The sequence below is a fragment of the Impatiens glandulifera genome, unplaced genomic scaffold (genome assembly GCF_907164915.1).
Source record: "Impatiens glandulifera unplaced genomic scaffold, dImpGla2.1, whole genome shotgun sequence".
Lineage (NCBI taxonomy): Eukaryota > Viridiplantae > Streptophyta > Magnoliopsida > Ericales > Balsaminaceae > Impatiens > Impatiens glandulifera.
The window spans coordinates 12,934-17,838 of NW_025919353.1; the positions used below are offsets into that span (position 1 = coordinate 12,934).

The window sequence follows — 4,905 nt, forward strand, 5'->3', positions numbered from 1 at the left end:
CTTCATCTGTTTATCTAGTTAAATTCATAGTTATTAAAATAAGGGTTTTTAGCAGCGGAATATAAACAATTAGGTGATAATAAGAGTTATAAGCAAGTAATAATTTGGATTAATTTAGAAGAATTTGTGTTATCATTCACCACCTGTCGTATTTATTTATATTGACTTACTAACTAGGTTTCTTGGTAGATAATGACTTTGTATAAAATGTTGTCTCACCTGTTGGTTTCTATCAATGTAGATGAACAGGAAATTGTGCACCAACAAACACCATTTACATTTTTACTAATGTTCAATGATCCTGTTGTTGAAGCATGGGGAAGTGATGGTAAAGCGAAAGCGCAGGTTCAGGATTAAGATTATTGTTCTATTCATTGATGTTTACTCTTTATCTGAAGATGATATCGAGTTGTGATTGTTTGTTACCGTTGCAGATCTGGGATTTTTGTTCAGGAAGGAAGATCAATGAGTTGCGATCAAGCTGGAGATACAGAAGTTGGATGTGATCCAAATGGTTTTGGTTTACCATGAACTATAGTAGTAACACCATGAAAGAAAGTCCTTTGGCAACAACAGATAGTTTTGGTGATGTATATGAGATGAATTGTTTTTCACAATATTTAAGTTCACCTTTGGTATATGTAAGTCATTCAACATGCCTGATATATAAACTGTCAAAAGGAATGAATGCTAAAAAAAGATGATTCTCTGTTTTTGTTTTCCAGGTTATGGATGTAACCGCAACAAAAGTGCAGAACAGTAAGTTTATGGAAACAGCTAGTAGCCGTGAGAGTTTCCAGTTTAGGGAACATCGAGTTGAATTGGTGGCTCAGAATAAAGGGAATGCCTTGTTGAGGTATATGGAGAAGAAGAAAGCAAGAAGGTAATTAATTAATTAACTTCCTTTTATTGTTTTTTTCTTCTTTTAGTTTTTACCTAAACTTCTGTGGTCTTTTTGTTTCACAGGTTTGACAAATATGTCCGATATGAGTCCAGAAAGGCAAGAGCCAACATTAGAAAACAGGACGATTTGGAAAACCAGCTGTTTTCTTGATGAAAAGAGCTGCACTTGAAGTGTTTTTCATAGAGGTATTCTGAAATAAAGGAGATTGGTTGCTCTGAGAAGAAACTGAAGGGGAATCTATATTCTGAAATAAAGGATCTTTCCCCCTCTATTAGGCTTTAGTTAATAAGAGGTATTCTGACTGCCATTTCAGATTGTGTGAAGGTGGAGAACTCTTGGATAGAATTTTGTCAAGGTACGAGAATAAATTTATATAGAACTTAAGGAGTTACTGGTTTTAGTTGATATTTACTTTGTTTTAGAGGATGAAGATATACGGAGGAAGATGCCAAACGAATTGTTGTCCAATTACTAAGTGCTGTTGCATTTTTCATCTTCAAGGCGTTGTACATTGTGATCTGAAACCCGAGAATATCCTTTTTACCACGAAAGATGAAGATTCTCCCATAAAGATTATAGATTTTGGTCTTTCAGATTTTATTAGGCCAGGTAAATTGATCATGATCATCAGTTAAGTTTTTGCTTATTGCTGCTGCAATAACATTACTGTATTTTTGTAGATCAACGTCTGAATGATATCGTGTGAAGCGCCTATTATGTGGCTCCTGAAGTATTGCGTAGATCTTATAGCGTGGAAGTAGATATGTGGAGCATTGGAGTGATAACATATATACTATTATGTGGAAACAGACCATTCTGGTCTCGTAATGAATCTGGAATCTTTCTTTCAGTTCTAAGAGCTGATCCGAATTTTGTTGACCCCCCCTTGGCCTTCAGCTTCTAAAGAGGCTATTTCTTTTTTTGTTAAAAGGCTTCTGAATAAGGATCATAGGAAAAGAATGTCAGCTGCTCAAGCATTAAGTAAGTAAAAAATGAAAAATCAGATAAGTTTCTAAAAATGAATTTTCAGATTTTGTCATTCTGTGGTTAAAACTTAAAACAGGTCATCCGTGGCTAAAACGTGAAAACCACGAACCTGCTTCAGTACATTTTGATTTACAAGCAAGTTAACTCCTACGTTAATTCGCCGCCTTTAAAACGTATGGCCATCAAGGTAAGAGTAATTTATGGATATTAAATTTAATTTTTACATTGTATCCTGCATTTGCACACTGTTTTCTATGCTCTATCGAAAGCTTTGACATCGGATGAACTCTTTTACCTTAAGAGTCTGTTTAATCTGTTGGAACCAAATGATGACGGGTTTATATCCCTCGAAAATTTTAAAAAGGTAAGTAGGGGCAATTCTTTCTTGTCTCGGGGTTTTTTTAAGAATTTAACTGATGCCATGATTAATGTAAGGGTTCCTGATATTTTCAACTCGGTAATAATAATAATGATAATGCTTTTTTTGTCAATTTATTTTGAAAAACAATATTTGGTATTTCCGTATTGGTGCATGAAGATGGAGCCACTGTCTATAAACAAAATGGATTTTAAAGAGTTTTGTGCGGGTGCAATAAGTGTGTATCAGTTTGAAGCTGTTGAAGGGATACTATGTTTCCCAATGGAATAACTTCCTGATCTTGTATCAACTCCCTCCTATTTTCTCATCTCAGGAAAATAATCTATCACATTATTCTGTCTCGTTTTTTAATCTGTCTGTAACTAAGTTTAGTTTCCTTATATAATGTTTGGAAACTAAACTTAGTTACAGACACAGATCAATTTACCTTTGGATCCTTATTCATGTTTGTATGATCAGAAGCACTAATATTCTCTGTGCCACTTTAATTTCAATGAATTAGAATAAAATTTACTGTCCTGTAAACTGGTGCCTTTTTTGTTTGTTTGTTTCTCTTTGCACTTGATTGAAAAAATCATAAGAGTCAGCTAGCACAAGTACCTCCATTTGTGAGTCAATATCCATTTATCCCTTATAAGATACTTAATATAGCAAAATGCAAGTGAACCACCAAATTAAACGACATCATTTACCATGACTATTTGAACTGAGTGTCTCCATCTCAATTGGTTTGAAAATTTACCTTTAAATCCTTATTCATAATTGTTATCAGAAGCACTAATATTCTCTGTGGCACATTAATTCAATGAATTAGAATAAAACTTAAAGTCCTGTAGACGAGTGCCTTTTTTGTTTGTTTCTCTTTGCACCTTATTGCAAGAAATCACACGAGTCAGCACAACCTCCATCTGTGAGTCAATATCCATTTATCCCCTATTCCTCAAACCTTCTGCACTAAATGTGGTAGAATACACTTACTATAGCAATGCAAGTGAACCAAATTAAAGGCCTGGCATTGACTTTAGAAAGAAACTGCCAAATTAGATCATGAAAGGCAAGAGACATTCAAGGTGGTGTAACCATCAGTATTTGTGTTATAGAGAAATGCACTTTTGTTCTGTAAAGGGAACAATGTATAGGGTTTAGTACGACAACACATTATATAGTATAATATTTGTCTTGTTATACAGGTGATGATTTCCGTCAACATTAAATAGCATAAAAGGTAAATGGGGTTACAACAACACTGATGGTGCATACTGAGCCTCTCATAAACATGTGTCATCCACATTCATGCTACTAACTTAATTGAAGTTGTTTTATGAGATCTAATCGCTCCAGTTTCATCTCATGTTGGAGATTAGATGCCATTCTTAGGATGAGATCTGTTGGAATGTTAGTTTTGGGATAGTTTGGGGGGTTATTTGTAAGAGTGTTTTTATGCCTCTATATAACTCTAGTCTTTCATTTAATAAGAAGAGCTTTTTCCTTTTTATATAAAACTACTTGGTATCAGAGCTAGGTTTCAGATCTAGGGTTTTGTATCTAAAAACTGTGCAACAGCCGCCGGCCTCACCAGACCTCCGCCGCCCCTATCAGGACCTCCGTCCACCAGGGGCGCCGCCGCCTTGCTAGGGGCAGAATTGACCCGCCGGTGAGGGTTTGGATCTGGTCTCCTTGATGTTTTGAGATCAAGAACGGGTTAAAAGGAAGAGGAAGAAGTTCGAGATAATGAGTTTTAGATCTTACGGGTTAAAGATCGTGTGATCGTGGTTTTGGGGAAGAAGGAAGATTTGACTCAATCTCGTGTAGATCAGAGTCGGATCGATGATAGGTGAGGGTTCGAACATGGGTCTTGCGATGAAAGAGGCCTTGGAAAAACTGAGTGGTGATGAGATCGCAATGTTGATGCGAGCATTCAGCTTTGCCTCTAGTGACACGGCACCGAAACCAACCCCAGCACCTACACTAGCACCCGCACCAGCACCTAGGGTGGAGCTTCCCCTGATTGATGTGAAACTCGATGGTCTAGCTTCGTATCTGCGCTGGTCACGTCGAGTGCGATACACACTAGTAGGGAGGAAATTAGAGGGGTACTTGACTGGAGCGGTTACTAAACCGGTTGAGGGTACTCCAGCATGGGATGATTGGAGGTCCATTCACATGCTGGTGTATGTCTGGCTCTTAAACTCGATGACTACACCGATTGCGGCCAATGTTGATGGTATGGAGGATGTGCGGTGTGTCTGGGAGAAGCTGAAGAAGACTTATGATGGAGTGGGGAACAACCTGAGGGTTTACCAGGTCCAAGGGGAGATCGCTGCTTGTGTACAGGGGGAAAGGACTGTTCAGGAGTATGTTATAGAGCTGGAGCGCTTGTGGCTGGATCATGACTACTGCACGAGGACATTGTGTTGCACTGATCCTGCGTGCAGGAAGACTGAGGCTTGCATGCAGGATAGGACCATGGGGTTTCTCAGAGGTCTGGCCCCAACCTTTGAGCAGAGGACTGCAATGTTATTGGCTCAGCCGAAGATTCCCTCGCTTGAGGAGGCAGTCTCGGCCATGATACAGGAGGAGACCCGGATTGAGCTCCAGGCCGGGGCAGGGGGACTTCCAGGGGTGAAGTCAGCCC

At 38.4% G+C, this 4,905-nt stretch overlaps 1 pseudogene; it reads left to right on the forward strand.

Annotated features, from left to right (window-relative positions):
* Nucleotides 1-527: 527 nt before the first annotated feature.
* Nucleotides 528-3,928, forward strand: LOC124917836 (annotated as a pseudogene).
* Nucleotides 3,929-4,905: the final 977 nt, after the last annotated feature.